Below are 24468 nucleotides of genomic sequence, written 5' to 3'. Positions count from 1 at the left end.
AGTCACATGACCCCGATTCTTATTTTTCACATTCTGCTTTTCTAGACTATTTAGAGTCTGTTGCTTCTGAATGATAGTTTCTAATTTACCAGTGTTCTCCACACCCAGGGATTTTCCTACTCCCTCCCATTGCACTGGACTCACTAGGTTCCCTAGTATTTAAGAATGGCCACACTGGGACAGACCAAAGGTCCATCTAGCCCAGTGTCCTGTCTTCCGACAGTGACCAGCGCCGGGTGTCCCAGAGGGAATGAACAGAACAGGGAATCATGAAGTGATTCATCTCCTGTCACCCATTCACAGCTTATGACAAACAGAAGTTAGGGACACCATCCCTGCCCATCCTGGCTAATAACCATTCACGGACCTGTCCTCAATAGATTTCTCATGGTGTTTTTTGGTTTTTTTTTTGTAACCCTTTTATAATCTTGTACTTCACAACGTCCTCTGGCAAGGAGTTCCCCAGGTTGACTGTGCATTGTGTGAAGAAATACTTCCTTTTGTTTCTTATAAACCTGCTGTCTATTAATTTGATTGGGTGATTCCTACTCCTTGTGTTATGAGAAGGAGTAAATGACACGTCCTTATTTACTTTCTCCACGGCAGTTTTGATTTTATAGACCTCTCTCATATCCCCCCTTTGTCTGTTTTCCAAGCTGAATAGTCCCGGTCTTTTTAATCTTTCCCCGTACAGAAGACTTTCATACCTGTAATCATTTGGGTTGCCCTTTTCTGAACCTTTTCCAATTCCAATATATCTTTTTTTGAGATGGGGCAACCACATCTGCAGGCAGTATTCGAGATGTGGGTGTACCATGGGTTTATATAGAGGTGATATGATATTTTCTGTCGTCTTATCTCTCCATTTCAGAATGATTCCCAACATTCTCTTTGCTTTTTGACTGCCGTGGCACACTGAGTTGATGTTTTCAGAGAACTGTGCCCAGTGACTCCAAGATCCCTCTGTTGAGTGGAAACAGCTCATTTAGAGCCCATCATTTTGTATGTGTAGTTGGGATTATGTTTTCCAATGGGCTGCAATATGGTGCTATCCTGACACCTCGTCCTGCTGAGATCCTGCATTCAGTGAGATCCCTGCCCTTCCTGTTCCCGTTCTCATAAAACAAGAAGAGCATCCAAATGTGTGTTGACCTTCATTCCCTCAGCGGTCCTCATGGGAATCCCTGATCAGTTCCAAAGTGTATTAAAACCTTTCTTAAAGGGTTACCTCCTGGTGGTTATCAGGTCCTGTGAGTTTGTAGCCCAGAAAGACCCCCCTCAGTCAGCTCAAACTCAGCTGTTTATCCCCCAAAAGTCTGTCGTCTTCAGTCTCCTGAATGAGGGGAAATCCGTCACTACCCCTTTCTGCGTTGGGTAAAGCTTCAAAAGGTGGAGCTCTGCATAACCAGCCTTGAGATCTGGCATTCATCACCCTGTAGTGATACCAGCTTGCACAGGAAACCCATCCCGCTGCCCTTCCTGGTATCATGTGGCGCATCTCGGCATCATAGTCTGTGAAGAATTCATGCTTTCAAGGGCTGGCTTAGATATACAGATAACAGTCATAATTAGGGCAAGAGTTTGCAGGCAATGAAAAGAGAGTAATTGACAAACGTGAGCAATATCTAATCCTTTAAAGCCTGAAAGTGCCTTGGGGGGAGGGGACAGGAGCCGGCTGTGTGGGGGCGGTGGGGCTCAGATACTGGGCATTGAGAGCCTAGAGCCAGCTGTGCGCTGGAGAGACGGGGCATGAACCAGCTGTGTACAGGGCAGATGAGCAGGGGAGAGGTGCTGTGGACACGGCCGCGAGCAGCTGTGAGTGCCGTCCTCTCTGCAGCATGATGAGAGAGCCTGGCGTCCCACTGCCGATCCCAGACTTGTATGAGGAGGGAAGAAATTGGCATCAAGTCTCAACCGCAGCCAGCCTGTGCCCTGGGGAGGAGACGGGTGTCTCCAGGGAGAAATCTGGAGGATTGTGACCCTGCATGCCCCACCCACCCTCTGATCAGCAATTCCGGATATTAACGGTGATTCCAGAAACAAAGAGTAATTTTGGGAAAAAATGCAGTCCTAGCGACAATTTCCGGAAAACACTGGCCCTGGTTGTAACATTAAATCCGATAGTCTCAAGATCTAGGCCTGTGTTGATCAGATCTGTCACTCTGCCTTCACGGAGTTCACTCTGCTGGTGGGTTCTACCCCTTCCCCCATTCTGTGTCTGCCTTGTCTATTTAGATTGTAACTTCTTCAGGGCACGGGCCATCAACGCTTCTCGGTTTGTACTGTGCCTAGCAAAATGAGGACCCACTGTTAGTTGGCCCTTAGGCACTAAGGTAATGAATATGATTTATAATAATCATCTCCTGGCACTTTGAGCCAAGGAAGCCGGCCTTGGGACGTTACTACTTAAAAGTGAGCTGGGCTTAAAAGCATGGAATATTCTTTGTGACAAGTATCCCACAAATTCCACTGACCTCCCTTGTTTTCTTTGCCTTGAGCAGGGTTTCCAGTTTCCAGAACTGATGTGATCTCGCAGCTGGAACGAGGGGAGGAGTCGTGCGTCCCAGACCTTCACGGCTCTAAGAAAAAAGTGCTCCCGAGAGCTCCCTGCATAGGTGAGGCATTGGTTAAACCAACCCCAAAACTGTCGGTGAATACAGGAAACATTTGGGATGCCCTACAAAGAGCTTGTGAGCTCTCCAAGTTCAGGATTGTTCCCTGCAGATGTAGAATCGTTAGGCAGAGGTCACTCATGGCTTCCCACCTATCCTGACTGACAACTAGCAGCAGGTCCCTCCCCAATCTCGCTGTCCCCTGAGATTTCTTCTGAGATACGGACCCAGAACTGATCCCTTCCTTTCTCTCCTCTGGGGAAGGTTGAAGGGAAAATCAGCTCCTGATAGGTTTGATCTGTCCTGTACACATTTTGGTTCCTTCATCCCTTTTTCCATTCTTCTCTCTGAGATTTCCTTTCTCTCTGGCGCAGGCAGAGACTTACGTCTGGATTCTCTCGGTCTCCCGTCAGGTGTTGGGATGGTGAGTGAAAACGAGGAGGAACCCCAGCAGGAAGATGCTGAGCGAGTAGAAGCCCATGGGATGTTGTCAGGAAGGTCCAAAGGGAATGATTCTGGGAGCTGTGCACGCCCAGAAAAAACAAAAGCCTGTGAGAGTCAGCAGAGGCCAGAGGAAAACTTCGGTAGCCAGTCAGACCTTATTACACGTGAGAGAATGAACTTGGAAGGAACACGCTACACATGCCTCGAGTGTGGGAAAAGCTTCAAAGGGAGCTCGGACCTTCTCAGACATCAGAGAATCCACACGGGTGAGAAACCTTACGGATGCCCTGAGTGTGGGAAACACTTCAAGCAGAGCTCACACCTTATTACACATTGGAAAATCCACACGGGTGAGAAACCTTATGGATGCCCTGAGTGTGGGAAACACTTCAAGCAGAGCTCACACCTTATTAGACATCGGCAAATCCACACGGGTGAGAAACCTTATGGATGCCCTGAGTGTGGGAAACACTTCAATCAGCGCTCAACCCTTATTAGACATCAGAAAATCCACATGGGAGTGATCTGTAACAAATGCCTTGACTAGGGCTGGCCAAAGGTATTTTTTGCTTTTAAATCACATTTGCTAATTCCCACTTAGTGATCTGTGCCCCATCTTCACCGTGGTTACTCAGCTCCCCCAGATGAGTTGTCTGCTCCTGCCTTTTGCAGCTCACCCTTCTTTGGGGTCAGTCCTGTGATGTTTTCTATCAACTCCTTTCCTTTTGGGTCGAAGGAGCATGTGTCCCTCCAGCCAGGAATGTTCATCAGCTCCAGGTGGGGGAGAGAGGTTTGTTCCCAACAAGCTACTCTGAGGCAAAAACTACCCATGCCTTACATCCACTAGGACTGTACATGGCGTTGGCTGCTCAAGTTAGTGATCTTGGTGTTAAAAGACAATTACAGTTGTCGTGCAGATGCAGCCGAGGTGCAGTGGTTGGCATTAGCTTTCCCCTTGACCTGACCTAAACTCCATCACATGTCCTAGTCTAAACAAAGCCTGAGCATCACAGTTATACTGTTCCCCCATTTAAAAACAATTGTTAGTCATCAAGTTCCCCCACCAGGAACATATTGTTTCATTCCCAGTTGTCACAGTTCATCAGAGCGCTGTTGCTTCAGGTTTTCCTGAAGGCAGATATTTTTACTCCCGTTTTCCTCCCTTAAAATATATTGAAGTATAACAAAGAGCAGGAATAGGGAAGGGATAGGGAAAAATGTCTTTTCCCCTCTGTAACAACAGAAGAACATAGGGTAAATCAGAGGGATTCTCCATCACCATCTCTATCCCCCTGTTCTTCAATTGGTAAGGTCAATATTTCCCGAAGGGGCTGGGAAGAGGATTCTCTAGTAAATGATTTGGAACTAAGCAAAAGACCCATTCATTTGCCTCCCAAAGCAGTTGTGGCCCATGCCCTGCAGGAGGTTGCTCCTGAAGATCTTCCCTTCCTAATCAGGTGCATGTTGCCTCTTATTTGGGAAATGCAATCCCTTCCTAGGTAGAGATGGGAAAAATGGAAGTGACATTTCTGTTCAGCTCACTCCTGGCAGATGCTGTAAATGTGTAGGAAATGAATCCATGAGGAATGTGATAGAGCTGCAGAAAGACACCCATTTTGAGTAGATACCTGACATTTGGTGTCTTAGAGGGATTCTAAGCCGCACCTGAATTTAGTCCCTTATTTAAATCTGTGCCACCAGATTAAAGAAACAAAAGGGCATATTTGGGGGAGTTCTACCTCAGTATCGCTACTGGTATGTCGTGTGGTTGGTGAAGAATTCTACGCCAGAGCCGTGTAAAATTGCTACAACTAAGGTCAAAGATTTGACAAGAACTCAGGTAGAAATGAGAGGTTTTAGTGGTTGATTTTCACCCCAGAGATGGACGCTATGGTGACCTGTGGCCAAGGTAAACTGTTTTTAGAATTGCTCACACTTCTAAAGGATGCCATGATGAAACTGGGAACAACTGTCTTTTACCATTTGGATCCCAAGTTTCCTGAAGCACAGAGAGAAACAGCTGATTCCTTCAGAGCCATGCCATGCCTATGGGTCCCAAACTGGCTGCCTTGCTGGACAAGAAGCACTTCCGTGTTGGTTAAATGATGGTAGCCAATGAGGGAATGTAACAGATTCCAAGTTCAGACTGCAGGATACATGAATGCTGAGTCCAGAGTCTGTGGTTTGGTCTCTTAGTTTTGCTCTTGAGTCTAATGCATGTGTCTCACTTTTCCGCCTCCTGCTACTCTGAAAGATTAGAAAGTGTGAAAGTAGAGCACAGGTGGTTTTTCTCATGATGCAGCCTTCCCACGTAGTGTGAGACCCCTTCCACCCACACAGGTGAGCCAGAGAGTTCCCCAGGGCTCTTGTTCGCAAAGCAAAGATGTTACATTAGGCAGGAGATGTCAAGATCTACAATGGTGATGGGCGAGAGATGGGAGCTTTTCTGGGTGGTTGTTGTTTGGTTGTTTTTTTTCCATGTAATTTTTGTTTTGTTTTTGCAACTAGTTCTTTTTATAGCTGCTGAGCCCCCTTGTCCTTTTGAGCACAGCTTTTTAACCCTCAGGGCTGGCTCTGGAAACCTCAGAACCGGCTTTGCGTTTTTTTGTTCATGTTTGCTATCTTTGGAGTTCGCAGGAGTTTCCCAGGGCTCTTGTTCGCAAAACAAAGATGTCACATTAGGCAGGAGATGTCAAGATCTACAATGGTGATGGGGGAGTGATAGGAGCTTTTCTGGGTGGTTGTTGTTTGGTTGTTTTTTTTCCATGTAATTTTTGTTTTGTTTTTGCAACTAGTTCTTTTTATAGCTGCTGAGACGCTTGTCCTTTTGAGCACAGCTCTTTAACCCTCAGGCCTGGCTCTGGAAACCTCAGAACCGGCTTTGCGGTTTTTTTTTCATGTTTGCTATCTTTGGAGTTCGCACATCCACACGACATGCGGTTCACAGCAACGGATACTTTTAGAAACCTGCTGGGTGAAGCAGGCCTTTTCCAAACTGACATTGGCCCAAATTCTGCCTCAGTTCAGCTGGATTGGGACACGTCTGTGTCAAAGGAGTGGTTCGCACCTGATTTGCCCAGAGACCTCAGAGGAGGGGTAGTTAGATATAGGATAAGTAGGAATCAACAACAATGACGTTAAATATAAAGGTGAAAGACCCTCACCTTGCAGGTCAACAAGCCTGTTCTGTTCTTTCCCTCCAATGCATCTGGCACTGGTCGCTCTCAGGTAGCACACTGGGCTTGACGGACCATTGGTCTGACCCAGTCTGTGACCTGTCGTGCGTTCTTATGGAAGTCCTCTGCGGCCTTGTCTACACGGGCAAGTTTCTGCACAGGAAAGCAGCTTTCTGCGGTGTAACTCCCGAGGTGCGCACGCAGATTTCGTGATGCATGATAGAAAGGGGCCATGACAGGGACACACTGCCCTGTGGGGTCAAAGTCAAGGAGCTGTGACACGCCTACCACACGGTGCAGGAGGCAAACTGCTGCTCCATATTGGGGGCTAACTAACCCCAGCATCACGGCAAGAATCTACCTAGCAGCTGGAGAAAAAATATGTATGAGAGTCAAAGACACCCCCACATGGCCTATCTCTTCCCCAATCTCAACACCTGGAAGATTGTCTGGAAGACTCAGAATTTGAACTGCGGAGATTGGTCCCAGGCTGAGAGGGAATTCAGTCTGTGTATTAAGAACTCAACATTGCCTGGAGCAACCAGTAAGTGAGAAAAGCTGTTTGATCCAATTCTTGCTTAGTATTTTCAAATTAGAGTTTAGACTGGGAGTCTGTTTTCATTTGTTATGTAACCACTTTTGACCTCTGTGACCAACAGTTAGACTCAGTTAAAATCTAACTTTCTGTAGTTAATAAACTTATTTTAATATTTTATACTTACTCCTGAGTTTGTCCAAAGTGTTTGGGAAAGTTGCTCACATGACAAAGGCTGGTGCATGTCCCCTTTATTTTTGATGAAGTGGCGAACTAATTAATGAGCTTACACTTTTCAAGAGAAGGCCATGAGTCGTGTAAGATGGTACATTTCTGAGGTGCAAGGCTAAGAGCTGGGGAGATATGCTGGTGTCTCTGTATAATTGAGTAGTGACTTATAGAGCATTCATGCAACTGAGTTGGGTGCTTTGCTGCATGTTGTTGGCCAAATGATCATAGAATCCTAGGATATCGGGGTTGGAAGGGACCTCAGGAGGTATCTAGTCCAACCCCCTGGCCAGAGGAGGACCAATCCCCAACTAAATCATCCCAGCCAGGGCTTTGTCAAGCCTGATCTTAAAAACTTCTAAGGAAGGAGATTCCACCACCTCCCGAGGTAACCCATTCCAGTGTTTCACCACTCTCCTAGTGAAAAAGTTTCTCCTAGTATCCAAGCTAAATCTCCCCCACTGCAACTTGACCATTACTCCTTGTCCTGTCATCTGCTGTCACTGAGAATAGTCTAGATCCGTCCTCTTTGGATCCACCTTCATTTCGTTCAAAGCAGCTATGACATCCCCCCTCATTCTTCTCTTCCGTAGACTAAACAATCCCAGTTCCCTCAGCCTCTCCTCATAAGGCATGTGTTCCAGACCCCGAATAATTCTTGTTGCCCTTCACTGGACTCTCTCCAATTTCTCCACATCCTTCTTGTAGTGTGGGGCCCAAAAGTGGACACAGTACTCCAGATGAGGCCTCACCAATGTCGAATAGAGGGGAACGATCACATCCCTCGATCTGCTGGCAATGCCCCTACTTATACTGCCCAAAATGCCATTGGCCTTCCTGGCAACAAGGGCACACTGTTGACTCATCTCCAGCTTCTCATCCACTGTCACCCCAGGTCCTTCTCTGCAGAACTGCTGCCGAGCCATTCGGTCCCTAGTTTGTAGCGGTACATTGGATTCTTCCATCCTAAGTGCAGGACTCTGCACTTGTCCTTTGTTGAACCTCCTCAGATTTCTTTTGGCCCAATCCTCCAATTTGTCTAGGGCCCTTTGTATCCTACCCTACCCTCCAGCGTATCTACCTCTCCTCCCAGTTTAGTGTCATCCGCAAACTTGCTGAGAGTGCAATCCACACCATCCTCCAGATCATTTATGAAGATATTGAACAAAACCAGCCCCAGGACCGACCCTTGGGGCACTCCGCTAGATACCGGCTGCCAACTAGACATGGAGCCATTGATCACTACCCGTTGAGCCTGACAATCTAGCCAACTTTCTACCCACCTTGTAGTGCATCCATCCAGCTCATACTTCTTTAACTTGCTGACAAGCATACTGTGGGAGACCGTGTCAAAAGCTTTGCTAAAGTCAATTAATAACACGTCTACTGCTTTCCCTTCATCCACAGAACCAGTTATCTCATCATAAAAAGCAATTAGATTAGTCAGGCATGACTTTCCCTTGGTGAATCCATGCTGACTGTTCCTGATCACTTTCCTCTCCTCGAAGTGCTTCAGAATTGATTCCTTGAGGACCTGCGCCATGATTTTTCCGGGGACTGAGGTGAGGCTGACTGGCCTGTAGTTCCCCGGATCCTTCTTCTTCCCTTTTTTAAAGATTGGCACTACATTAGCCCTTTTCCAGTCATCCAGGACTTCCCCCGTTCGCCATGAGTTTTCAAAGATAATGGCCAATGGCTCTGCAATCACATCCACCAATTCCTTTAGCACTCTCGGATGCAACGCATCCGGCCCCATGGACTTGTGCACATCCAGCTTTTCTAAATAGTCCCGAACCACTTCTTTCTCCACAGAGGGCTTGCCACCTCCACCCCATGCTGTGCTGCCCAGTGCAGTAGTCTGGGAGCTGACCTCGTGAAGACAGAGGCAAAAAAAGCATTGAGTACATTAGCTTTTTCCACCTCCTCTGTCACTAGGTTGCCTCCTTCATTCAGTAAGGGGCCCACACTTTCCTTGGCTTTCTTCTTGTTGCCAACATACCTGAAGAAACCCTTCTTGTTACTCTTAACATCTCTCGCTAGCTACAACTCCAGGTGTGATTTAGCCTTTTTGATTTCATTCCTACATGCCCGAGCAATATTGTTATACTCATCCCTGGTCATTTGTCCAATCTTCCACTTCTTGTAAGCCTCTTTTTTGTGTTTAAGATCAGCAAGGATTTCACTGTTAAGCCAAGCTGGTCGCCTGCCATATTTACTATTCTTTCTACACATCGGGATGGTTTGTCCCTGTAACCACAATAAGGATTCTGTAAAGTACATCGAGCTCTCCTGGACTCCTTTCCCCCTCATGTTATTCATATAGGGGATCCTGCCCATCAGTTCCCAGAAGGAGTCAAAGTCTGCTTTTCTGAAGTCCAGGGTCCGTATTCTGCTGCTTTCCTTTCCTCCTTGTGTCAGGATCCTGAACTCGACCATCTCATGGTCACTGCCTCCCAGGTTCCCATCCACTTTTGCTTCCCCTACTAATTCTTCCCGGTTTGTGAGCAGCAGGTCAAGAAGAGCTCTGCCCCTAGTCGGTTCCTCCAGCACTTGCACCAGGAAATTGTCCCGTACAGTTTCCAAAAACTTCCTGGATTGTCTGTGCACCGCTGTATTGCTCTCCCAGCAGATATCACGATGATTGAAGTCCCCCATGAGAACCAGGGCGTGCGGTCTAGTAGCTTCTGCGAGTTGCCAGAAGAAAGCCTCATCCACCTCATCCCCCTGGTCCGGTGGTCTATAGGAGACTCTCACCACGACATCACCCTTGTTGCTCACGCTTCTAAACTTAATCTTAAACTTAATCCAGAGACTCTCAGGTTTTTCTGCAGTTTCATACTTGAGCTCTGAGCAGTCATACTGCTCCCTTACATACAGTGCAACTCCCCCACTTTTTCTGGCCTCCCTGTCCTTCCTGAACAGTTTATATCCATCCGTGACAGTACTCCAGTCATGTGAGTTATCCCACCAAGTCTCCGTTATTCCAATCACATCATAATTCCTTGACTTTGCCAGGACTTCCAGTTCTCCCTGCTTGTTTCCCAGGCTTTGTGCATTTATGTATAGGCACTTGAGGTAACCTGCTGATCGCCCCTCTTTCTCAGTATGAGGCAGGAGCCCTCCTCTCTCCTGCACTCCTGCTCGTGCTTCCTCCTGGTATCCCACTTACCTCAGGGCTGTGGTCTCCTTCCCCTGGTGAACCTAGTTTAAAGCCCTCCTCACTAGGTTAGCCAGCCTGCTTGCAAAGATGCTCTTCCCTCTCTTCGTAAGGTGGAGCCCGTCTCTTCCTAGCACTCCTCCTTCTTGGAACACTATCCCATGGTCAAAGAATCCAAAGCCGCCTCTCCGACATCACCTGCGTAGCCATTCGTTGACTTCCACAATTCGACGGTCTCTACCCTGGCCTTTTCCTTCCACGGGGAGGATGGACGAGAAGACCAATTGCACCTCAAACTCCTTTATCCTTCTTCCCAGAGCCATGTAGTCCGCAGTGATCCGCTCAAGGTCATTCTTGGCAGTATCATTGGTGCCCATGTGGAGAAGCAGGAAGGAGTAGCGATCCGAGGGCTTGATGAGTCTCGGCAGTCTCTCCGTCACATCACGAATCTTAGCTCCTGGCAAGCAGCAGACTTCTCGGTTTTCCCGGTTGGGATGGCAGATAGATGACTCAGTCTCCCTGAGGAGAGAGTCCCGACCACCACCACCCGCCTCCTTCTCTTGGGAGCGGTGGTCGTGGAACCCCCAACCCTAGCACAGTGCATCTCATGCCTTCCAATTGGCGCAGTCTCCTTCTGCTCCCTTCCCTCAGACGTATGATCTGGTCCACTCAGATGCTGAGGTTGTGAGTTCAAGCATCAGCTTTCTTTAAGCAATGGCTTCTGCCATTCATCTTGCCCGTCGGAAAATACAATTCCGGCTCAGAAGACACCCAGGTTCTCTTCCTCTGCAGAGTGCAGGACAGATTCCACAGATCTACAAGGCTCCATTCTCCACCTGCACCCTGTGTCAGGAGGCATCAAGCAGAGCCCAGAGCACTGCCCATCCTGTGATTCTTGAGCCCCGACTTCCCCCTCAACCTTTGCTCCCTAAACCACCTTCCTGCACTCCCTCTTGGCTGTGAGACTCAAACCCTGCCTGGCTTTCGATATGTTCATGTGGTTTTTGTCTGTCAGGTTGATGAGCATGTGGGTCCTGTGTGATTTCTGTGGATGCCTTGCATAGTTTTGTGTGCGTGTGTCTGATTTTTGCAGGCAAATTGTTTTTTGCTTCGTATTCTTTTGGTATGTGGTTTTTGTGCTTTCGTCTTGTGTGCTTTTTCTGTATGTTTTGTGTGGCTTTCCCTTATGTGCATATGTCTACTGATCAATGGCTCCATGTCTAGTTGGCAGCTGGTATCTAGTGGACTGCCCCAAGGGTCGGTCCTGGGGCCGGTTTTGTTCAATATCTTCATTAATGATCTGGAGGATGGTGTGGATTGCACCTTCAGCAAGTTTGCAGATGACACTAAACTGGGAGGAGTGGTAGATACAGAGGGACCTAGACAAATTGGAGGATTGGGCCAAAAGAAATCTGATGAGGTTCAACAAGGACAAGTGCAGAGTCCTGCACTTAGGACAGAAGAATCCAATGCACCGCTACAGATTAGGGACCGAATGGCTAGGCAGCAGTTCTGCAGAGAAGGACCTAGGGATGACAGTGGACGAGAAGCTGGATATGAGTCAAGAGTGTGCCCTTGTTGCCAAAAAGGCCAATGGCATTTTGGGCTGTATAAGTAGGGGCATTGGGCTGGCTGGGATGATTTAGTTGGGATTGGTCCTGCTCTGGGCAGGGGGTTGGACTAGATTGCCTCCAGAGGTCCCTTCCAACTCTGTTATTCTATGATTCTCTGATTCTCTGTGTGCTGTGTGGGTTTGTGTGTGGGTCTGATTTTTGTTGATGCCTACAAGGGGCTGTGCAGTGTGTGATTTTCTCTTTCTCTCTCTGTTTGTATCTTCATGTGTAAATTCACTGGAATGTTTAAAAATATCCACAGCTTTGCCAATTTTCACCAGGAATTTTTCTCAGTCAACAAATTCTCACTTGTTCCCTACCGAAGTGTTCACTCTTGGATGGCATCAAATTAACCTATGAAATTCTGAACTGCAACCTCACCTGCTTTTCAGGGATTCTTCCTTAGACTCAGAGGATCAAGAGCTGGAAAATTCACCTAATTCAGTTTAAAGGCAAAGCTTCACTGACAGTTGAAATTCCAAGCCCTTGTTTACAAAATGAGAAAAAGAGCCAGGGGAAGCACTTCCTTTTGATTCACAGAATAAAGCGTTTGTCATTTAAGGGTTTGTTTCCCATATTTTAAAACCACAAGGGGTCTTCGTAAACACCCAGTCTGACCTCTTGTCTAGCATGGGCCCGATACCTGCCCCCGAAGAATTCCTTTTCAACTAGAACAGATCCGTTTAAAAAAAAATAGATCCAATTTTGATTTGAAAATTTCCAGGAATGGAGACTCCACCAGGACTCTGGGTAAGATTTTCAATGGTTAATTCCCTTCCCTGTCAGAAAGCATGCCTTATTTCCAATCTGAATATGTCTAGCTTCACTTCCAGCCATTGGCTCACATTATACATTTGTCTGTTAGATTGAAGAGCCTGTTTGTAAGTATTGTTCCCCATGTAGGTACTTAGGGAGTGAGAGCGTCATCCCCTAAACCTTTTCTGAGCTCTTTGTGACTATCACAGCAAGGCGGGGGTTTTAAGCCTTTCATCCTTCTCATGGCTCTTCTTTCTCCTCTCAAATGTTTCATCCTCCTTCTTGAACTGGGGACCTCAGAACTGGATGAAGTGGGCACAACAAATACAGAGGTAAAAAGACCTTTCGACTCCTAGCTGAGATCCCACTGTTGCTGTATACGTGGCTGACATTCCTTGTTCCTAGATGTACACGCTCCCATTTAGCCTTAGCCGCAGGAAATAGTCATCAGCACCACCTCAGCTCTCCGTTCTGAGATTTACTTCTCACTCCCTAGATGCCAAAATATCTCCTTAGGATTCTAGATGGCTGTCCTCCACTGGCTGGATCAGATGTTCCTGCTTCCCCTCAGTAATCTTCAGATGATCCGTGTTCTCCAGAGCTTACCCTCCCAGACAGGACTGAACAACCTTTGCTTATAACTAGACCACCCGTGACCTCAACTAGGTGCCCTGAATGCACCACTTTTGAATTCCCTCCAAGTTCTAGCATAGAAATGCGAAGCAGTTGGTGTTGTAATGTTACAGGAGAGGTTGAAATGAGGCTATTTCTCATGTAGAAGGCAATGATTGTGTCAGGAAGGGGATTTGAACGCCCACCTGCATATGGAGCCCAGAACACAAATGACGGAAAGACACAGCCTTGAGTTTGACACATTAGACCACTCGGCCAGCCTGTCACTGTTAGTCAAGCCACTTATCAATCACAGTTTTCTTTAACTTGTTGTGAACTTTCCAGGGAGGTGGAGATGGCATATCTCTTTCAACTTCTAGAGACTTTCTAAAGCACAAGCGATTTTTATATGTCATCTCCCTGCTCCCTTTTTAAGGGAATAAAAGATGATTGCTACCATTCTGAGAAAGTAACGTTGAACCTCAAACTCCTGCCTGGTGGGCCAGACGGCCAAGCAACCAGCACCCACAACTTCTACCACCTTTTGTTTCCAAAATAGCTCAGCCCTCAGTGTGTTGAGCCTTTCTGAAATCTGGCCAAAATGTTTATTGCCCAAATGGGAGCTGAGTTCTTCTGAAAATCTGGCTCTAGGGGTGGGGGTGAGACCTTCTGAAAATTCTGGCCCATGTGTCTGGAAACTCTAAGAACCTTCAGAACTTTTATCGTGTGCTAGAACCTGATGAGAAAACCTTCCTTCTGTCGAACTCAGCAGAGATTTTCTCATTGACTTACAATCACAATGTTTCATCTTGATCCCAGATTTAGGTATCAACAAAATGCATTGATTGTACTTTTACAAGCAGTGTGAAACAAACACGCCTAGTTGGACAGAGGGATAGAAGTAGGTCTGCCACTAAACCACATTGCCTTTCATCAGTAGCTACCTGAGCAAGGTAGAAACCAGTGGCCAACAGGTGAAAGGCCCATCGTCTATGCTTAGAACACGACAGCAGCTAGCCCTCAGGAATGGAAGAGGCTAATGGTCAGTTTTGCTGAGATGGTTACTTCCAAAGATTGGTATATAGAGTGGGATGAAAGTTTTTTGAGTGAATATTTTATTTGCTGAAAGAATTTGGTTGACCCCAAATGATTTTTTGGTTTTGTTTCAGCAAGAAAACTGACATCTTGGGTCAACCTGAGTGTCTATTACTGTTGTTACAACATTGGTTAGGCTAGCTAGCAAGGGGGAACAAGAATTTGCACCTGTCTATTTGTGGACAACGAAGTGCACAGTGGAAACATGCCCATATTCTGCTCCTAGTCAATGGGAAGCTTTGATTTTGATATGGTCTCCAAAGCCCTTGCCAAGATCACGTAGAAGATGGGGGAGTCAGGGAAAAACCGTCAATTTGTTCAAATTGCAAGAGAAGAATAAATTAAGGTGTTTTGCTGTAAAGTCACTTTTCCCTGACTGGGAATTGAACCCAGGCCGTGGTGGTGAGAGCGCCAAATCCTAACCACTAGACCACCAGGGAGAAGATGGGGCTGTTGTTCTTCTCAGCTGTGCTACACTTCCTTAGGCTATTTTCTCTCCAATTTCTGAAGCTGCTCCTTTGTCCATTCCCTGAGCGGCTAAGAGCAGAGCGGGCAGGAACCCCTGTGCTCAGGGTCACAACCTGAGCCCAACCCAAGCCACTGAAACAAACTCAAATGATGCGTCAGCTTCCTTCACTAGGATCACAGAGCAACACAAAGAAAACCCAGGAGGAACAATCCTCCTCTGCCTTCACTGACCCCATTGCAACCCTCTCAGCAGCCGACCTGGACATTGAGCTGACAGGAACTTTGGCATAGAGAGCAAGGGAGGGAGTTTGCTCCCCCTCATTGTGAGCTGATTGCATTCTGACTCCATGTAACGGGGCTCTGAGCTTTGCCATCTTCTGAATTCTGTGTCCTAACTGTGATCATCCGCCCTTCCTTCAGTTACTTTGGGTTCTGCTGTTGTTCACCATTTCTGAGTGGAGATTTTAAATCACGGCTGTTTCTTTGTTAGCATGTCATGGGCTATTAGCAGTAGGAGGAAAAATCACTTTTTGTAGTGGTAAACAGGGTGGCCCATTTCAAACAGTTCTCTGTGAGTTCAATCCTTGAGGGGGCCATTTAGGGATCTGGGGCAAAAATTGGGGATTGGTCCTGCCTTGAGCAGTGGATTGGACTAGATGACCTCCTGGGGTCCCTTCCAACTCTGCGATTCTGTGAAAGGACATGTCAGAGGGCAGGGGACTTGACAAAGCCCTGGCTGGGATGATTTAGTTGGGGTTGGTCCTGCTTTGAGCAGGGGGTTGGACTAGATGACATCCTGAGGTCCCTTCCAACCCTGATCTTCTATGATTTTAAGGCAACCCCCATCTTTTCATGGACTCTGTATATATCTCTTCCTGCTGTATTTTCCACTCCATGCATGTGATGAAGTGGGTTTTAGCCCAGGAAAGATTACGCCCAAATAAATTTGTTAGTCTCCAAAGTGCCACAAGTCCTCCTCATTGTTTTTGCTGATACAGACTAACACGGCTACCACTCTGAAAGGAAATCAAGCCACTAGGTAGGCAGAAGAAGAAGCGGAGAGGGATGCGGTGGGGTAAATGAAAGCAGAGGAGGATTGTTCCTCTTTTGTGTTCCTCTTGGGATTCTGATGGAGGAACCTAAATCATAATTTGAGCTTGTTTCAATGCTTTTCCTTGAGCTCAGGTTATGAGCACAGGGGTTCCTTCACTCTCTGTTCCTGTCCCCTCTGAAATGGGGAATGGACCATTTCATAGAATCATAGAATATCAGGGTTGGAAGGGATTTCTTTAACTGGAGAGCAAGTAGCCTTAGAAAGCATAGAGGAGCTGAACCAAAAAACCCTACATTACCCCCCCTTATGGTCTACTGCAGGGGTAGTCAATTATTTTTTGTCAAGGTCCAAAATCTCAGTCAAGATATGATCAAGGTCCAGACTCCAGAGAAAATAATTTTATTTACTTATTATTATGATTTTTAAAAAGATTTCAGGGTCCATTAAAAATTTCTGGCGGTCTAGAGTTGGCCCATGGTACACCTGTTGAGTACCCTTGGTCTACTGGTTAGGAGTCTCCTTGATGCTGCCTTGGTTCCATCCTCAGTCAGGGAAAGAAACTTCTCGACACAATTCTCCATTCAGTCTTCACTGCAAATTAAAAAAAACCTCAGAACTTTCACCCCAATAGCTTATTATCTGGCCGTTTTCTGCCCTGTCCTGTATAAACACCAAAAGGGGCCTTTTTAAAAACCAAAGACTTTGAGATGGGGGCGAACTGGCTGACTCCAGCTGCCTATCTCTATTCACTTGTGTGCTGAATTGAATGAATCTCTTTGGATATACAGCAATCGTGAAGCATAAATCTGCTTCAGTGGATATAGTAGAAGCGATATTGCCTAAATAACACCTGGCTTTTTTCAAAACCAGCAATAGCCACGAGAGGTCCCAGAATCATCTGAGATTGCCTCCAGCTGACAAAGGGCCCATTTTTCAGCTAGGAATTCAACTTCTTTGTTCCCTTTTCTCTGCTTTGAGTCTCTTTCCGCTTGTCTCAGGTAGTGTGGCGAGCAAACGCGCAGGTGGGTGAGATAATATCTTTGACTGGGCCAGCTTCTGTTGGGGACAAAGACAAGCTTTTCTGGGACCTGCATGGCTACAACTACATAGCAAATGCTCATAAGCCATGAATTAGTTCTTCTTTCACACTGGAATGCATCACTTTTGGTGTGACACCAAGAAATTATTTATTAGCCCGTATAACCATTTCTTCGCCACCTGTTGAGATTATCTTTTGACTGTAATGCCATCCTGTATTAAAATTCCAAATGGTCAATTAGCAAGCACCAAAATAAAGAACAGCCAATTATTAATCTGCCTCACCCCTAGCCTTGCCCAGGATCTCTGCATTGGTTTAGAAAATATTTTCGCATAGATATTTGCAAATTGGGAAGTTTTAAATTGTGTCAGCTTCCGTCTAGAAAGAGAGAGTGGTAAGCTAAATTGCTCCAACAGCGATTTCCCCATCTATGTGAGAGAAAGAATTAGAAAGAAGTAAGGAAAGTGAATCCAAGGTAAATGATTCTGACCTTTCCTTTGAAATGCTCGGTGCAATAAATCAGTGAATATTCCCATAAGTAAACTCCTGTAAGTGACAGAAAGGAGGGCATGGGAAAAGGCTGTCAAATGTTGTGTTAAACTTTAATTCATGAGCAAAATTGTGTGGCCATTAAATTACAACCCTAAAATATCGTAAAAGGAAAGAAAAAGGAACAAAAAGTGTGGGAAATACGGGTGTATTTCAGCAAAGGACTTGGAATGGAGGAAGACCAAAAGTGATCAGTCGGGGGAAAAGGCACTGTTTTTGCCTAGTTTTAAGTCAGGGATATTTTGCGTGTGAAGCAAACTTGATAACCACCACACTACAGTACAATCCATTGCAGAAACCAGTTGTGCCCAGCTTTGGATGTCCCCTTCTAAGGCTTTCTCAGCTGCCAGTGTATATCCGCTCCCTCAGTTCCCCTTTGAAGAACAGGACAACAAAGAACTTACTTTCCAAACTCAGACAGGCATCAGAAAAGCTGCAATGTCTCATCCAATTTGCCCTTCTCACAATGAGGCCAAAACGCAGGCAAATCTCGTAAGCAAGAAACCTCACATCCACTCCACTTCTCCATGGACATTTCCCTGCCAGCTCCTCGGGAGCAACCAACAAGACAAGAAACCAAAATGCAGTAAAATCAAGGGCACGTTTCCCACCACAGGTTTCACTGACTGCGAAGGGTCATGTAGAAATGTTTTGCCTTTTCATACCTGAAGACTTGGTTATTCTCTCCTTCCCTGAACTGGAATGGAAAGCGAGGAGATAGGTGTGAGAACAAGAACTCCTAAGCAAAGGAAACAAGGCACCCAGCATATAACCCATCAGCAGGAGATTAAAACCTGGGCTACACTACACAGTTAGGCCCGCCGACAGCATTTTACGTTGTCCTAATTACCTCACGGTGCACGCTACAGCCTTGTCCCATCTATGTAAGTGCCCTGCTACACCCACATAGTAACTCCAGCTCCTCAAGAGGCACGGGGATTGTGTTGGGGTCCTTAGGACAACCCAGTGTCTGTGTAGACACTGCCTTACTCACAGGGGCTGCTGGCTGTCTTGCCAATGTCATGGCTTCCGGCTGGCTCCCTTCATGGCTGCCCTCCGCTCCCTGATCCCAGCGGGGCTGCACCTGCCTGGCTCCTCGCAGGGCTGCTGCACGAAAGCTCCCGGCTCCCAGCGCAGGGAGCCGAGAAGCCTGAGCCCTTGGCCCCCGCCCCCACTCCTGGCTGGGAGCAGGCAGGCAAGAAGCCCAGGTGGCCGGCTCCCACTCCAGGGAGGAGGTGGGGAGCCAAGAGCCCAGGGGGCAGCTGGGCTCCCAGTGGGCAGCTGCGCAGAGTGAAGAACCCCGTTTCTCAGCCCCCCCACACTGCCCCTCTTCATTCGGTGGAAGCACTCCTGGTGAAGACACACTCCGCCGACAGAAGGAGGGGAGTGGGGACAAACTCAAATTAAGCTTCCGCTTCCTCCATCACGATCACAAGAGAAACTGAAAGAAAACTCAAGAGGAACAAGCCTCCTCTCCTTTCATGCACCCCCATCACAACCCTCCCTGCTTTGTTTTCTGCCTGCATTTCCTTTTGAAACTGCAACGGCTGCTCCAGAAAACGATCATGTCTCTGAATTCACAGCAACATCCTGAGGATGATAAAAGTATGAAGGAATTCATGGTCCTTTATGACATAATAATAATTAATAATAATAATTAATACATTATTATTTGTATTGCAAGATTAATCTTTCCGTTTTGCAGATTCAGCTCCACATTGATTCTTGTTGCTCTTTGCAATGTATCTATCTATCTTGGCAACAGTATTTGCTGTTGTTTCAGGTGGAGCACTCAGCGTGTTACGTTTTTCTGACAATCTGTGTCTCGAAAATTCTAGCCAATATGCCTGGAACTTCCAAGAACCGTCAAAGTATGAAGGAATTCCAGGTCCTTTTTTATATTACCATTTATCAGTAGTTATTATTTGTAGAGCAAAGATTAATCTTTCATTTTTTTAGATCCAGCTCTACGCTGATTCTTGTTGCTATTTGCCATGTATCTATAGCTATCTAGCTATAAAGGCAACCGGTTTTTGCTCTTGTTTCTTTGTATTTGTACACTGCAACTTTTCAGCCCAAGCCACATGACCCTGATTAATGTGACACCAGCCAGCCATGGGTGATTCATTGCACTGTAGACATATCCCAACGTTATGTCTCCACAGCGATTCAAACACCCAGGGCACCTGTCTCAGAGCCCGGGGCAGCTGACTCAGGCTTCTGGGGCTGCAGCTGCAGGGCTATAAAATGACAGTGGAGGCAGATGGGCTTGAGCTCAATCTCTGAGGTCCCATGAGGGGTGAGGGTTTCCAAACCCAGGCTTCAGCAGGAACACTAGTATCTGCACCCCACTTTTCAGCCCCACAGCTTGAGCTCCAGAAGCCCACATCAGGTGACCCAGGCCAGCCCTGCTGCCATCTTTATCCCGGGAGAGAGGGACTCTACGGGGACGTCTCCATTGCAGTGTCAGCCCAGGGGTGGCAGGCTGTGCTCAAAGCAGCACCCTGGAAGCCCCATAGTCACCACTCTCATAGAATTAAGGTACGATTTGTACAGAGTCGGCCTGGTGAGCTATCATTGTAAAAGTCGTGATCTGTTGAAGGCTAATACCTGGGTGGATGGTGTGTGCTAGGCTTGTCTGGGAAGTGGTGGAGTTTTGCTCTGGGTGCGTCACTGAAATATGTGATGAGGCTGGGAAATGGCCACCGCCAGCCTTTCCGGTGTGACGCTGGAGGAGCCAGACTCGCTGCTGGCCCAGTGAAGGTATCCACGCTCCCAAGGACTCTCCCAGGAACCGTGTACAATGCAGACTCCTCCGAGACAGCCCGGAGACAAAGAACACTGCTTGACTCACATCAAGGCAGAGGAACTTCCTAAGAAGTTGGAAGAAATTATGAAAGAGGGGAAGAGACGTCATGACTTGGCCTCTCTCCCCCGCAATTCAACACCTTGCAACACATCTGGAGGACAAAGACTGAACTGAAATAATTCAGAGATCAGAAGAGAAGAATAATAATCCATTCAAATCAACGTCCCCAAACAGACTAGTATTGGTTTCTCAGCAGAAAACTTTCCATGTGGGGGATTTTGTTTTCCCACTCAGACCTTGCCAAGGGAAGCAGAGAGAAAATCTTTGACTTGCCTCCTTCAGAACGCTTGGCCTAGAGACTCTAGCTGTGGGTCACTGTCGTGGCCTTGCTGAGAACAGGGGCATTTTAATAATTTGCAGAGGTCCCAGGGTGTTTGGGGGAGATTATGAGGCTATTACCTTTTGAGATAAAAGCTAAGAAATACAGAATGAGACAATTCTTTCATACATCTGGCCTTTAGACATATTTCATTTAAAGCAGGGGGTCTAACATGCTGTGAGAAAGTGGAAATGTTGGAAGCTCAAATAATTCCGTTTTTTCTAGGTCTCGTGCGTGTGTAAATGGCACAACATGTTAATTTATAAGCACGTCGTTTTTAACTTCATTAAATATTATGTGGTGTATTAACTATATCAAATGGGTTGTACAATACAATGACTTTTCCATGCGTTGCCCAAAACATATTTTTTAATATTATTTAAATGCACCGAACTCCTTGAACATAAAGTTGTTTATTTCATTCCTGTGCAGTGTGTTGGGAGCTCAGTTAATTGAGTTTATTGTCACTCTGTGTGTGTGTGAGGTACAACACAATAATTTAGTGATGCTGAAAACGTTCCCTTCTCCCTCTGGAACTGCCTTGGAATCACCTTCCCTTTGTAGATTAATCTACTCCTGTGTCTGTATGAGGAAAATATGGTTTCTATGAAAAAAACTCATTGTTTATTTAAAAGGACTGACACCAAACGGCCACACTATGGGGATACAACACCATGAGTAAGAACAGGAGGACTTGTGGCACCTTAGAGACGAACAAATTTATTGGAGCATAAGCTTTCGTGAGGTACAGTTCACTTCATCAGATGCATGCAGTGGAAAATGCAGTGGGGAGACTCCTATACACAGAGAACATGAAACAATGGGGGTTCTCTACACACTGTAACGAGAGTGATCAGGTAAGGTGAGCTATTACCAGGAGGAGAGCCAGGTGGGGTCGGGGGGAACCTTTTGTAGTGATCATTGGTATTAATTTGCAAACTGGGTACAGTTAACTTAGGCTTGAATGGGAGTGGATGGTTCATTACACAAAGTAAAACTATTTCCCCATGTTTATTTCCCGCCCCCACTGTTCTCACATGTTCTTGTCAACTGCTGGCAAAGGCTGACCTTGATTACCACTGGAAATCCGAGAAAAAAGACGAGAGCAGAGTGGTTTCTAGACACCCTCCCATCCATCTAACACAGACACACAGACTTTGCTAAGGCATTAACTTTTCCTTCTCCTTTATGATTCTTTAATGCCTCTGGAAATACCAATTCCTAGAGGCCCCTTTCACAGAGCAAACAACCACAGAGCAATGAGAAAGCTGGGGGCTGCCAGGTTGTTGAGGGCAAGTCTTGAAAGGGATGCCCAAACAATCCAGCTGGATCCCCGGCAACCAGATGTGGGGATTAGCTGCACAGCTGTGGCTGCTGCTCTGAGGGGAGCGGCATAAACTACCTGCCTGTGGATGCAGCCCACCAGCTGGTTCTCCTGGGGCAGATGGTGAGTGGTTGGGCAGGGATGGTGCACCGGCTGGGGTCTGAAATATGAACAGGGGTCTAAGGAACCTCAGCATCACAGTCATCAGGAGTCCAAGCTGCTTGGGGTGAGCTTGTGGGCAATGGCCCAACTGGATTGTTTGTGCATCCCTTTCGCCACGTCCCTTGTGATCCACCAGGGCTTGCAGCACCATGGAAGAGTACCCCTTGCGGTTTATGTAGTGGCCGCCCCGCTGTTCCGGGGCCAAGAGAGGGATATGCGTTATGTCTATCGCCCCGCCGCAGTCAGGGAACCCCAGCGCATTAAAGCCATTCACAATGGTCTGCACATTTCCCAAAGTCACGACCCTTGATAGCAGCTGATCAATGATTGTGTTGGCTATTTGGATCACAGCAGGCCCCACAGAAGATTTGCCCACTCTAAACTTATTCCCGACTGACCGCTAGATGTCGGGCGTTGCAAGCTTCCGCAGGGCTATGGCCACTCACTTCTGAACTGTGAGGGCGGCTCTCATTTTGGTGTCTTTGCACTTCAGGGCAGGAGACAGCAAGTCGCAAAGCTCCATGAAAGTGGCCCTTACACATAAAAAAGTTTCTCAGCCACTGGGAATCATCCCACACCTGCAACACGATGAGGCCCCAGCAGTCTGTGCTTGTTTCCTGGGCCCAGAATCGGCGTGCCACGGCATGAACCTGGCCCAGCGCCACCATGATCTCCCAATTGCCACACGCCGTGCCATCTTTGTCCATGTCCTCATCAGTATAGTAATCGCACGGTCGTCGTTTCCTTGCCCCGTTTTGCAGGGACTGAACATACTGCTGGATAATGCGCGAGGTATTTAAAATGCTTAAAACTGCAGCGGAGATCTGAGCGGGCTCCATGGCGCCTGCACGGGTAATCCTGGAAAAGGGGCGCAAAATGTAGGAGAGCAGAGTGGCAGGGGAAGAGGTGCTGTTTGGTTCGTGGTAGCCGAAGAAAGGCGGGAAATGGTTGTCTTCCGTGGTTTTCACGGAGGCGGGAGCCCAGGACAGACAACCCGGAGAAGCTCGGAAGCGTGGCACCAGCGGGAGAGCAGAGTTGGAGGCAGAAGAGTTCGATGAGGAAGAGAAAGAGCAGATAGTAGAGATTACATCGGAAGGGAAGAGGAAATGAGAGGCGGATTCATAGTTGCAGGAGAGCAAGCGGTGCACCGTCTGCTGAAAGCAGTATGGCGTCTGCATGCCAAAAAGGCATGAAACGATTGCCCGCCATAGGTTCCTGATGACACGCACCAGAAACACCCGCAAGAATGTTTTTGCCCCATTGTGCACTGGGAGCGTAACCCAGTATTCCAGTGGGCGGCGGGAACTGCGGGAACTGTGGGATAGCGACCCACGGTGCACCCGCTCCGACGTTCGATGCGAGCCTCGGTACTGTGGATGCACTCTGCTGAATTCACGCGCTTCAGTGGGGACACCGAAGCCTGAATGTCTAAAATAGCTCCCGAAATTTCAAATCGAATAATTTTGAACTAATTTCATACTGTACACGTACCGTTAGAAAAGTCTGTGTGTGTGTGTTAGATGGATGGGAGGGTGTCTAGAAACCACTCAGTTCTAGTCTTTTTTACTCTGATTTACATTAGAAAATCTAAAGCAGGGAGCAAGAAGAGTTGCCTTCTCTGAGGCTTAAACTCAGGACCTTCAGATTATGAGACTGATGCACTGCCCGCTGCGCTAAGAAGGCTTGGAAGAGCTTTAGGCTCGGTGCTTATAGAACCAGCTGAGCAGCGGGGAACCAGCTGAGCAGCAAACAGCAGGAGTTTGCCTGGGAGTTCACCTGGAGTGAGCCCACTGAGGCTTACACCCTAACGACTTCTCTGAGGCATTACTGCATCTCCGGAGGAAGCTCATAGTAGGAAGGTAATATGGATGGGGAGTGTTCAACTGTTGTGACCTGCACTGGATGTGCCATGTTTGTCTTTCTTCCAGAGGACAGAAGCGACTTTGTCTGTACAAAGTGCAAGCTGGTCTCCATATTGGAAGAGAAGGTTCAAGGTCTGGAGCAACAGGTATCGACCCTGCGTTGCATAAGAGAAACTGAAGATTTCCTGGACAGACGTCAGGATATGCTTCTATGGGCACAAGGTTCTGAAGATTCAGAGCAGGCTGCGCAGCAGGGACAGGAGGACTGTGAAAAAATCTGGCAACATGTGACCTCCAGAAGAAGAAGGGGGAAAGTCCATGTACCAGCAAAGCGGACACAGGTAAGTAACCATTTTCATGTTCTCTCCACAGGTACCATTGCGGGGAGTGACCCAGATGATACGTCTGGGGGAAGGGAGCAGAAGGAGACTCCACCAGTTGAAAGGCATGAGATGCACTGTCCTAGGGTTGGGGGTTCCACGACCACCACTCCCAAGAGAAGGAGGTGGGTGGTGGTGGTCGGGGACTCTCTCCTCAGGAGGACTGAGTCATCTATCTGCCACCCTGACCGGGAAAACAGAGAAGTCTGCTGCT

The 24468-nt window shown here is 47.2% G+C and overlaps 2 non-coding genes across 2 annotated transcripts; both read right to left on the bottom strand.

Annotated features, from left to right (window-relative positions):
• Window positions 1-14596: 14596 nt before the first annotated feature.
• Window positions 14597-14668, bottom strand: TRNAE-CUC (transfer RNA glutamic acid (anticodon CUC)). Its single transcript has one exon. It is a non-coding gene; the product is annotated as a tRNA-Glu (tRNA).
• Window positions 14669-23622: 8954 nt separating this feature from the next.
• TRNAM-CAU (transfer RNA methionine (anticodon CAU)) lies at window positions 23623-23695 on the bottom strand. Its single transcript has one exon. It is a non-coding gene; the product is annotated as a tRNA-Met (tRNA).
• Window positions 23696-24468: the final 773 nt, after the last annotated feature.

This window comes from Lepidochelys kempii, unplaced genomic scaffold (assembly GCF_965140285.1).
Source record: "Lepidochelys kempii isolate rLepKem1 unplaced genomic scaffold, rLepKem1.hap1 scaffold_29, whole genome shotgun sequence".
Taxonomy (NCBI): Eukaryota; Metazoa; Chordata; order Testudines; family Cheloniidae; genus Lepidochelys; species Lepidochelys kempii.
The sequence above is the reverse complement of the archived record's forward strand: the minus strand, read 5'-3'. Positions and strand labels throughout refer to the sequence as shown.